Genomic DNA, 12,916 nt, shown 5'->3' on the forward strand with positions numbered 1-12,916 from the left:
AAATTCAATATGAGATGATTCCTAGTCAATGATTCTCTTACAGGACTTGGCCAAGAGAAGTAGAATTTTGGGGGCATTCAGAGACCCATATTCAGAATATATAGTCAAATAAAGGCCAAACTGTTCCCAAATGGAGCAGCAAGGAGATACAGAGGTAAACATGCCTGTAAATAAGCAAAATTCTGCTTTATGCTTGGCCTGATCATTCAGATTTCCTCCTTGATTTTTTTAATGGTATCTTAAAAATAGTCTTAGAGAAGTCTATGCAATTAGAAATACACTGAATTAACTGCATGGTTCTGCCAACCTTTTGTATAAAAGCCTTCTGATTAGGGAGTCCAAGTTAGCAAAAAATTGGAAGTATGAGTAAAATAGGAAACTTGAGCTTTTCTCACAGATTATGTAGGAAGGAAATTACATCTTCTGAGTGAGGTATTATAAAACATGGCTCAAGATGGCCTTTTCTCAGCTTTTCAGGTTATGTAGTTTTCATAGCAAAGTCAAGAATACAAAAATACCAGTATTTTAGAGACTTTCAGCACAAGATATATTCAGGAGTATTTTCTGGTGTTGGAGTATTGAATTCAGGAGTATTTTCTGATGTTGTTCAGGCACAGCCTGGGGACCAGAAGTCTCATCAAACCACAACAGAGATTCGGTCCAGAACATCTTGATAAACCTTGGAATCGGGCCAACAGAAACTGCAGCAGGTTCAAAAATAAAAGTATAGTGTTCTTTACATATGGAAGAGCAATCCCATAGAATAGTAAATGCTAGGAAGTGACTCTGGGAAGAGACAGACTAAGAAACAACCTTGTGGAAAAAGTCTACTTCACAGTCTTTATGGAGGATAATCTTACTTGTCTCATCTGCTTGAAATGGAGTTTTACATTAAAGAAATATTGCTTTAGCTTCTCATCCAGACTGGGCAAGACTCTTTACAGAATATCCTTGTCCTGTTGCCTGTGTTTTAATGCTTTGTACCTCACAGGCATGTCTTTATGCTTAAGTATCTCTTGCCACTAAGTGGAATGCCTCCAGTAAAGGTCAGTAAGAAAAAATCCTCCCAAATCCACGTCTTATTATCTGGGTCTTGGAATCTTCTACTATGAGCTTGTGAGACAGAGATTTAAATCTCTAAGTGCACAGAGAAAATGCATAGACTCAGTACACTTATGCATCTGCAGGTGAATGCCTCTTGGTTTCTCCCACTGGTTATATTTCATTTTGCATGAGATAAATTTTATTCAGAGAGCAAGAATGACCCTTTCAGCCTAACAATTTCCATTTGTGATATGAAAAGCTGTGGTTCTTTTTTCTGTTCTCAAAAATCATTCCAGGAAAAACTGAACATCTTTAGAGGGAGAGCCTGAGAGCACACTTAAAAATGTGCTAAGGCAGAGCAAAGACACAATTCTGGGAGAAAAGAGAGATATAAAATCCATCAGTCAGAAAAGGCACTGAATCTTTACTCTCCTTTACCTTAATTTCTTCTTTCCATTCTGGTCTGCTGCATCGGAGAATGACACCACCCACTGCTTCTGGCCCATTTGCAAATATAACCTAAACGTGCAGAAACTTTTTCTGAAATTCAAAAGTGTAGTTGACATTTTTCCAGTCAACTCTAACTGCATTTCACTAACAAATGTCACAGCATGCTGCTTGAACAGCCTTGTTTCATGAAGGAAACAAGCAGAACCATCATGCTTAGGAACCTCAGGAACAGGGATGCAAAAGGAAAGCAATTTCTGTGTCTCCATGAAACCACATGGTAAAAACTGCCAACGTCATTGAACACAAAACTCTGAGTGTGCCAACACTCAGATTGACAAGGAACAGGATTTAGCAACCCAGTTAATATCCAAAAGTAACAGAGAAGGGGTTAAAAGGGCTCCAGTACAAGTATCTCTCATTTACCCATACTGGTGATCTCTGGATCAGAGATAATGTCTTGAGAAAGACCAGTGGGTTCCTCTGTTATATCTCTCTATATATTTGTGTTCATCTCCTGAGTATGGACAGTGTTTGCAGAGAGTATCAGTCATTACAGTCACATATTACATTATTCTAAATATTTCTAGAGAAGAAAAACATACTTCCGTTATAATGCTTTACCAATACACCCAGGGATTTCAAAGTAGTATTTTATTAAATAACACACAGTTTTGTTTTCTTAGATAACTCACAGAATGAAGGCTACAGTCTTTTTTTTTTTTCCCTTTTGTCTTTTAATTTTATTTTTCTTTTTCTTTTCTTTTTCTTTAATTATTTTATTTCTTTATTTTTTTCTTTTCCTTTTTTTTTTACTTTTCCTTTTTCTTCCTTTTTTTGTTTTTCTTCTTTTTCTTTTTCTGTGTTACATGTTGCTAGGAATATATTTAACTGACTTTGAAGGAATCTGTTATAGTAAATATTATGGTTTATTATGATTTCTTCTAACATTTCACCTATGAAAATAAACTGCATAAAATGGAGTTCACATTAAAGATATCAGGGTCAAAGACCACTGGAACAGGCATTGTAGATCCATTACAATACAGTACCCATAGGCAGTGATTATTTATTGGAATATGTTATGAGTCATGGCAATTCATAACACTACGGTTGCTGGAAAATTCCATTTTCCACTCTGAGCCAACATTAGGCTTACAATACATACATTTTGATCAACTGAGACACAAATGTATCCCAGCAGTTACAGAAGAGTTGTTTCCTTTCTTTCCTAAAATTGAGAGATACTTATTATTTCCAGGAAAATAAATAAGGCCATGTGGAATGAAGCATTTACAATTCTTGGCAGGACACTTAAAATGAATAAGTCTGTACATGAAAGCTTGTTTGACTGTCTATTTAGTTTCATTTTAAAGATTTCAGTCTTATCATTCATGATTTATGCACAACATGTACTGCCACTTGCTGGTCTGTTCTATAAATACCTTCATAATTTGAATTAAGATAATCTGTTATCTGTGCTCGGTAGATGTATTACAGTTTTGTACTACTTAAAGTTCCCCCAGAACATAAAGCCTTTTTTCATTTTAGATTTAGCTATAAATATTCACCCATTAAAATAGCAATCATCATTAAAATTAGTTACCTGATTCTACTGATTAATTTTAAAGCAACAAGCAAGGTTTCTGAAAATTTACAATTAAATATATTTTTAGACAAAACCTGACAATTTTCAAGGGTCTAGAGAAGCAATTACCTGGCATAAAATCTGCAGGACACAGTTAGAGGGAAGAGGAAATAATTTAAAATAAATACATATATTAATATAAATATGTCATAAGAATATTGCCAGAGGCAACAGAGCAGTATTGCTAAAATGCTTTAAATTAGTATATTTAAGACCTTTCCAGTTCTCTCCAGACAAATATGGATCCTTCTATAAAGGGGGCAGGTTATTTCTTTATGAATATATAGTTTCTGATTAAATTAATTTAAAACTTTTCATCTTCTATCACCTCTGCAGTTTCAGTGAGACAAACATGAGTAGTTGGTTTAGGAGATGCAAGGTAAGGGTTTATAGTCACATTCTGGTAAATAGGCATTTTTAGTCACATGAGGAATTTGAATCTTATGTTCACTTTCAGCTGCTGCTAAAGGGAGGGAATAACCTGTTCTCATGTCTGTGAGAGAGAATAAAAAGTGGTGGAGCCAAGGTGCAGTAGGAACTATAACTTATGTCTGTTAGAAAATGCTAAATCACTGGCACAGACTGCTCAGAGAATTTGTGGAAATGCCATCATTGGAGATCTTTAAGATAAGTTAGACAGTAAAAGGTCATAGCTTGATGTCTTTATTCAGTCATTCTAAGTATCACATAAATGTTCTGAAAAGCATTTAAGAGCTATGTAATTTTTTTTTATATAAAACCATAAAAGATTCTGTATATTTATTCAAAATTCATCTTCTTTTACAATCAGAAAAAGTTGAGATTTGACTCTTTATTATTTTTAATTTTTCTATTTTCTTTCATTTGATTACCTGAGTCTTAGAGAAAGGCTTGGATGCTTCTCTTTTTTATTTTTTTTTTTTTTTTGTGGCCCATTTCTTATATGCTGGGGTCCATCAATTGATAGCTACTGGACTAGAAAACCTCTTGAATCTCTCTGTCATCTTGTTTGCCACAAATAGTTTCTGAAAGATGGTCTTTCTGTTTAAAATTTAAATTGTGCTTAAAAGTCAACTGAGTAATACAAATTCTAATTTTAAGTCTGAAAACAAGCCAAAGACTGTAACTGCCAAATACTGTCATAGTTTAGGAAATATTAACATGGGTGCAACCTTAAACTTTGGCACATTCTAAAACTTTTTTAACAGTAGGATGATACTCAAAGAAAGATGTAATGGCATATATTTTTAAATTAAGGACTGCCATTACACTTAGATTATGGGGGCAAGGGGAAGCCCTGCATAGGCCAACAGATATTGTTTTTTTTAAAATAGGAAAGAAAAAAATATCTCTTTGAGTGGAAATGAAGTCTATTTCCGTCTCTTAAATAACCAATATGCTAGACAAGATTTTAATCTGTTTATCACCTTTTTAAAATTATTTTATTACTTTATTGCTCATGAACATTGAACATCTTACAGTAAACCCCAGATTTCAAGCAGCAGAACAAATGAAAAAAAAAAAAAAAAGCAAGTTGCAAACTGCAAGTTCTTCTAGAAGCATAATAGGGCCCATGAAAAAGCATTTGTTGTCAAGTTTGTGAGACAAGGAATTAAATATTGTTCAGCTGACAGTATCTGCAGACACAGTCATAAAATATGGGTGATGGAATTAAATTGCAAATAGTAGCAGTCTACAGGCTGTCACAGGTGACCACTGGACACTCTTGAAATGCCATCCCTGAGCCTTTTAAATAAAGAGTGGTGGTAGATTTTTTAAAGGGTGTGGGAAAGGAAAGGACAAACTTGTAACAGACTGTTTTGATGTGTCAGGGCAAGACAGAAATAATTAACTGGGACCTACCTGTCTCTGCTGTACAAGGAGTGCATTGTGCAGAGCTCACAGCTCTGTCTTTGTCCTTCTGAGCACTGCAGGGATAAACAGGAGTGACTTAAGCTCTAAGAAACAGCTCCAAAGCCTCCTGAAGCCAAGAGGCTCATGATCAGCTCCTTGATTTGGCTCAGATTCCCTGTGTGCATTGTACCCACTCAGTAAAAAACCTGTCCTGAAGCTTCAGAATAAGCAAAACACCTGATTGCTACCTGCCTCAGCTCTCTTTGCACATTATTATAATGAAATTTGGCTTCCTTTTTGTTCCATATTTTGTAATAAGGACTGGTATACAATAAACATATAAGAGTTTGTGGTCTCATTCCCTCACTATCCAGTACACAAAGCAAGTCCTGCTCCTTCCTCACTCTGTTGCTCCCCTGCTAAGTTCCCCTGATCCACATCCTCAAATTTATCAAAGGACATCAATAAAGATGAAACGTTGTTTTGCTCATCAATCAATAAGATAGAAGGGCCTCATGGACTGTGCTGTTGCTTCAGTTTATGGAAAAGACAACAAAATTCCCAATTCCTCTTGAAGAGAAAGAGCTCTGGTCTGCTGACAGCCAAAGGTTGTGGTACCCTCTTCTGTGTGGCCATGCATGCTGAGGGCTTATAATTAATATGGTTTAAGCAGAGTGAATTGATAAATTGATCCAAATATTATCCAGTAAAGACTCACTTCTGACTGGGAATAGTTAGTACATTCTCCTGACCATTTGAATAAGAGAAAAGTCTGCATCCATTCCATCAGGCTTCAGCCACGTGAGAGTGACGTTACTGGTTTAAGCAACCGCCTGTGTTCTCACTGCTGCTGAAAGAAAAGGAATATGTTATATAATACCAATTTTAGCAGTAGATACATCACTTTCTGGAGATGTCAACTTCTCTCCAAAGACAATACGGGCTCCTGGAAGACAAGGCTGGAAAAGGGCCCGTCCTTTTAGATGGTGCAAGTTAAGTCAAATGAATTCTGCCAACAGGCTGCTGCTGCTATAAATCACAGCTTGCTCGTGCCCAGTCCCACACTGACACAGCTCCCTCAAAGCAGCTGTAAGAAGTGACAGCTGCCTGGCAAGATACTAGACTTAAACACAAGCAGATAAGAAGTGAGATGGAGTGATTTTGGACTTGGAAGAAGAAAGAGGAAAATATGCATCATCCATTTTATACAGCATATTATACCTTTTATGTTTCAAAGCAACGTTGGTGTGACACCCCCACACAGAGGGTAAATTTCAAATATGTTCTCTCAAGATGCTTTTCAGCCATGTAGCAAAAGTGTTCTAGTATTCATCTGAAATGCTATACTGCCCCTCTATTTTACTTCTTAAAAAATTCAAGTAAAGCAGAAAATAGTTAAAAAACAGAAACTTTCTCATGAGATTTTGATTGCTTTGAAGCATCAAAAATAAGGAAAACTTGTTATCTCAGTAAAATTTTATGGTTACCTGCTTTAAATCTTGGGGGGGAAAAACATAAAGAGGTATCATGGGATGTGAGGGGAAGAAGCTTCTGAACTGATTAAGGATGTAAATTTAGGTGGAATATTTTTTGATTTTTGACAGGTTTTATGTGTGCTTCTTATGGTTTTGTTCACCATTCATAATTCCAATTTTGTAACCATAAATCTTCTAAAATACCTCATAAATGAACAGACACATTTCCCGTTTCTGTGTATCATGAGTGACCATTATAATCTATTTGCTTCATAAGGAAAGTTTGGCAGTTCAAATCCTTTTAAAACAAAGGGACAGCAGACCAGACTCAGGCAAATGCTCAAATGCCAATAATGGCTAAAAGCAAAATTATTGGCAATGAAAAAGAACTAATGAAGGGTTTTGTGATGGAGATGTAAATAACCTTTTTGTTCTCTCTTGCTTTCTGTTGCTCAGCATTTTGTGAATATAATTAACTAGGAATATTTGAAAATCCTAGGAGAGAGGTTCTTTATTGATCAGAGTTAGTTCTGCCTGCCATGCTTGTAGTGCTCTGAAATTCATGCTTTAATTTCCATGAACTGAGATGATTGGCCTGTGTAATGATTAATTGAGTATTATTATTAATTTGGAAAACATTAATTAAAATTTAAAGGAATTAGTAATAGGATATTGATGGCAATGGATATATTAAATTCTTTCAATACATACTGATTAAATCCCACAAAAATTGCATATATAGGGAGATAGAGATAAAACTAAATAGGAAACTGTCAACAATAGCTAGTCAAGCCTGTGTTACTGTTTTAGATCTACCTTGAGATCACATGAGAAAAATTTAGTTATATGAACTCTTTATGTAATATTTTGTATCACATTTGTTTGTATTTAAAATTGCATATCTGTAGAAATTGATTCCTCTCCAGGAGTTTTGACTCGCATAATCCTAGGATGATATTTCACTCTTTTCCTCTTTTCATTATACACAAGAAGAGGAATCTTGGTTCAGAAACTTTTTTTTAGGTACCAGGGAGATGACAATCCAACTGGTGGACATCCTGTTACTCAAAAGCTATGTCTGCATCAATTTCACACTCACTGCAGAAAAGGGAAAGGTGAGAGACCTCTTCAAATCTGGCAATGCAACAAAGCTTCTGGGATGTCAACCTAAAGTGCTGGCAACACACAGATTATCAAACTAATTTTGAGTTCTAGGAGAACTTCCAGACTGACAGATGTAACCTTAGCTACAAATCAGTCACTGTGGTAGAGTAAACTAAAAATACAGAGTAACTAGAAACAAGATCTTGTCTTTTGGAAACTGTGAATTGTCAGAATTTATTTTAATTTCTCTCTAGCATGAGAATAACACTAAAAAATTAACCAAATAGAAAAAACTGTGAAATTAAAACTTAGGCTCTCCCTGAATTTCAATATGATTTTGGACCTGCTTAGCAGGAAGTAAACTGCAAGTATTTTAGCAGATTAGAAATATCATTTTAAATCCAGAATAAAAACTAAAACTGATCAAACAACAACAAACCCTTACATTTTTTAAAAAGGGTATGTTGAGAGCTGTGTAATCCTGGGAGTTTTTTGTTTGTTCTTTTGTTGTTATTTTTGTGCTTGGATTTCTTATGTGTATGCAATTGCCATTTTTAGTAGTCAAGAAGAGAGAATTCTTAAACACAATAGTGATTTACGGTCATTATTATACAGGTTTTTCTTGACAATTGACATTAAAAAGGTACCTTGAAGTTGGCAAAGAAAGATGTTCCTCCAGAATATGTGAAATTTGGCCTAGTGTGCTAATTTCCCTTTCTTTCTGAGTCAGAGATCCAGAATGTCCTCCCCTCTGCTGCATATTGTTCTACACATTTCTCCCAGGGAAGCTAACAGTAGTTTTATCCATCTACCCACTGTTAGCATAACACTTATATTTTGCTAACAGTTTGTTGATTTTTCTTATTGTCAGTAAAATAAAATTGTAACATAGCAACAAATACTATTGTATAGAGACCTACATAAAAATAGATAAAATATTAAATAACTTTTTTTTAACCAATGCCATATGCATTTAAATGCTGTAACCCATGAGCCTTTATTCCCATCTGTATTCCTTAGAAGACAGTTAACATTTTTCACCCCTTTCTAACAGAAGTAGAAAGAAAACCATACCTATTCTTTAAAGCACTTACATATCTGTTTCCTTTTAAGCTTTGGTTTAGCATATTGGGGTATTCAAAGGGGTAGAATGGTACTTAGGGTGATTTTCTGAAACATAAGAGTACTGTCTCTCAGGAAGATACTAATGAGCATCAATTTCAATTTTTAGCTGTGTAAATATGTCAGAAGATCCTCTGCATACTGTAAAATACTTTGATGCTCTTATATATTTCCAGATTCACACTTCTGTGAGCAGTCAACTGTATCAAGATCTGTGTCTCTGATTGCAAAGTCTGGGTGAGACCAATAACTCCAAGGCATGTGAATAACCCAGACTCACATGAACAATTCTGTTGAAAGCAACAAAAATGAAACAAATGCCCTAAGGCAAAAAACCAAGAATAAAGTCCTCCTGCCATCAGATGCATTCTGGGAAAACATATTTTCTTACCAATGTCTTTATAGCACTAAAATTTGTCTATCAGTTTAAAACAAATTTTACTTCTGTTTTGCTGTATGCCTTTAGTAGATGACTGCCCAAAGCACTTGTGCCTGATCAATACCTGAATTTCTCCAAAAACATTGCTTTTTTTCAAGCAGCATTCTTCAGCTCTGAACAGTAAATCATTTCCCCTCATTTTTCCATCAACTTAAAACATTTTTATCACAAATTTTCTTTCTGCTAGAAAGGAATGAGTGATTTATTTCAGTTTGCTGTTATCCTTGAAGTCTGCTCTTAGTGCCAGTGGTCTTTCATAAAATTAGTAGCTGGTAATCCTTCTTATGCTTTGCTATTTACGTGTGCCAAGTGCTGCACTCTGGAGCACACCAGGCTTCCATTGCAGTGAAAATCTCTCATAAATTATTCCATCAGTTTTATTTTCTGAGAAAGTTATTCAACTTTGTCCCATTCATTGCAAAGTTTGTAGTGGCCAGATTATATAAAAAGTACATGCTGAATAGATACCCTGCAGTAAAATAAAAAAAAAAAACGTTTTCTTGAGAATAATATATAAAAAAGAAAACAAAAAACCAACAAACAAAACCATGCAGTAAGAAACAATATTTAAAGAAGGTTTTATTACTAAATAGTGAAGAAATTTGTTGTTTTATCTTTTGGAATTCGGAAATCAGCTTCCACTCTTTCCATTATTCTCATAACAATTTTCTGTCTCTGTGAAGTTTTTCAATGGGAGAGCTGTCTATAATTGATCGGTCTTTTTAACAGGAACATGAAATGCCTACAGAATTTTTTTACTTCAGGGCTATTAGTCTACTATGGAGAAATCCCTTCTCACAGTCCAAAATGCATATGCTGGCAAACAAAAGTTTGCTGTTGGATCAGAAAAGATGTGCAGATATCAGATTACCATATGGGGAAAATGAGAAGATGAACTGTTAGCATGGGAGAAATTCTGCTAATGCTCGTCTTAGTTCTGTGAGCTTACTTGGCAATAGTATAAGCATATCCAGAAGAACCTTCAGGCAAATCCCCACTTGTGGACAAGTAAGGAATTCTACCAGCTGAGCAAACTGTAGGTAAGTGAAGTACAGACTGACTGAGGCGTGTGCACATGAGCAGCCATGTAACCCAGAAGGGATTTTCTCACCTGATGCCCTCACTGAATCTCTGCTAAAGTTGCCCCTTTCCTTGGATTTGCCATTTATGCTGCCTTGGAAACAGAAAAGAAGCTGTAAAGTGCAATACCAACTTTGTCCTTTGCTGTTGTTTCTGCCTTTACATCCATCTGGTTCTCAGAAACAACCTAATACTCTCACATTCCTGGAAGTGAACGGATCCATCTGTTTGATAAGAGGGTGAGTCAGCACGAGAGCTCAGTATCTGCATGAAGGACCCTTAGAAATTGATATGAAAAAAACCAGATCATGTTTGCAAATTACATTACATTTCAATATTATAACAGAGAAAAATGTCTTCATTTCTTTCAAACATTCATCTAATACATTTTTATGCTGATAATTTTGGTTTTACTTTGCACTTCTGAAATGAATTCTGCCCCCAGATATCATTTGATGTATATGACATTTTCCTTTAAATCTCATATGGATGTACCTCGGAGATACTGATTTTTTACATTGAATCAGTTTAAGCATTTAAAAAGTTTCACTGAACCCTGGAAAATATATTTTTTTTTCCTTTGCATTGGATGTAGTTTGCAATACTACAATACTAGCAAATACTAGTTCTCCTCCATAAGAGGAAAAGCATCAGTGTTAAAATCTGACAGGGAGAATCATCAAGAAAAGGGACACAACTTTCACAATCACTAAAGTTCATCAGTTCTAGAAGATTCTAAGCCAGCTCTAAGACAACTTCATTGGATAAAGGCACAGAGAGAGCTTTGGTGCTCTTTCTGGCAGGTGAGTACCACCTATGATTTTACAGCAGCAGATATCTCAGCTGTATCCACTTTACTTCACAGTGGAGAGAAATTACATTACTCTTGTCTGAGACCAAAAAGACCTGAAATATGCAATTCTGTGTAAACCATGCAGTAGGTTATTTTGTATCATTAGCATCTGGCTGGATTTCCTTCTCAGCTCTTTATCTACTTATTTCCACTATTTATGTTCTGCTGTTCTCTGTCCACATCTGACAAAATAAGTTAATTTTGGCTAGTGAATGCAGAGATAGGTGCCAAACTATGAATCTTCTATTAAATGGTATTGCCAACATGACTGGTTCCTGTTGGGGGTCTCTGTGTGAATTTGAATTTCCAAAGCTTGTCCATGACTTTGCCTTCCTACCATACAGTCTCTTAGCTGAACTAATCTACTCTAGTTCAGCTTTCAAGCACTCTTGATAGAAAGCCATTTATCTGTGAGTGGGATATCTCCTAATGGCTCAGCTCCACACAACTTTTTAAATAGACTTTTATTTATCCCTTTAAGAAACAGTGGTCTAAATTAAAGGTTTACTTCACTGATGGTCTGATCCAATGCAGGGAAATTGCCAAGTTCATTTAGATCTCTTGTCAAACAATTAGTCTTTAAATAATTTACCTCAAGACAGAAAACTCCACTTCCAGAACCAGGAATATTTTTCTTGAAGGCATTTGCTCCCTGCGTGATGGTTGCTGCAACTCTTCACTCCTCTCCTCTTGACATGTGCCCCCACATGCAACACATTTCTTTGAAGCACTGGATAGAACAGAAACTGGCAAGAACAAGCATGGCTGGAATAGACTGGTCAAACCAGGAGAAAGCACTAGGAAGCAGCAAAGTGTCTAAACCATTTTTCCTTTTATCCCCATTAGAGAGCTGACACTGTTTATATGCTCTAGCCAGATACAGTAAAACTCATTTGGTTATTTTTATCATGGGAAATGTGTATTTAGTGCCAATTTAATGCCATTTAGGGTGGTATTTAATATTCTACTCAACCTGACAGTGTTGTAATGTCATTCTAAAGTAACTGTACTTATAGACTGGACAGTTAAGGAGATAGCAAACCAGTTTCAATTGCTGGGTCTACACATAATGTCTGGGGTAAACAACAGCCCATTTATTGCCAGCAAGACGCTTTCTTTCTTTTTTTCCCATGGAAGACAAAACTGCAATGTTTACAGGGAAGATGCAGGAGTCTGATGAGAAAAACTGCATAGGAAGAGCTGCACACCACAGTGTTAAGCTTTGGATGTCAAACTGTGACCATAAGAAACCATTCCTAGAAACAAATTAGTCCTTCTACCTACAAGCTTACACAAAATGAATCAGAGCTACATTTGTTGTACTTTCAAACACTTACTTTTTCAGACACAGCATGTTTCTTTTTCAAGTTTTCAGATGCACAACCTGGTCCTTTGTGTGCTGCTGTCGTGGTGTGATTTGCTCCAGGTTTGTGCCTCAAGCTCCATTTCTCTATCCATGGGTGCATGGCCTCACTACAGATTTCAAAGGTACACTTTTTTTTTCTCTCTCAAATATGAATAACATCACCTTGGAATGCCAAGGTTTAATTTTCACTCATTCAAATAGTTTTCTATTCATGATTATTTTGTGTGTTTGCTGGGTTTTTTTTTTTTCTTTTTTTTTTTTTTTTTTTTTTCTGGAGGCAAATAGATGAAAATTGCAATAATTGCATGTATATATTTCTATATGGGTGTACATGTATGTGTATATGTACACATATCTATATATTTATGAGCCAGAAGGCAGTGGGAGATTAGGGATTGTGCTTTGTGACTGTGAAACTGACACTTTTATGATTAATAAGTCTTGGGACACATTGTACTCTGGGAAAGAGAGAAAAAGAAGACTCGTGTTAATACCTTGATAATGG

The 12,916-nt window shown here is 35.6% G+C and overlaps 2 long non-coding RNA genes across 2 annotated transcripts in view; one reads left to right on the forward strand and one right to left on the reverse strand.

Moving 5' to 3' along the window:
• Positions 1 to 12,916, reverse strand: part of LOC110477293 (uncharacterized) — a 142,200-nt gene that overhangs the window by 18,345 nt on the left and 110,939 nt on the right. The gene's annotated exons all lie outside the window — the stretch shown is intronic.
• Positions 9,350 to 12,916, forward strand: part of LOC110477337 (uncharacterized) — a 239,576-nt gene continuing 236,009 nt past the window's right edge. Inside the window, exon 1 of the long non-coding RNA XR_004147743.3 lies at positions 9,350 to 12,533. This is a non-coding gene — a long non-coding RNA (uncharacterized LOC110477337). The remainder of the gene's footprint in view (positions 12,534 to 12,916) is intronic.

The sequence above is a fragment of the Lonchura striata genome, chromosome 2 (genome assembly GCF_050655825.1).
Source record: "Lonchura striata isolate lonStrDom1 chromosome 2, ASM5065582v1, whole genome shotgun sequence".
Classification (NCBI taxonomy): Eukaryota; Metazoa; Chordata; class Aves; order Passeriformes; family Estrildidae; genus Lonchura; species Lonchura striata.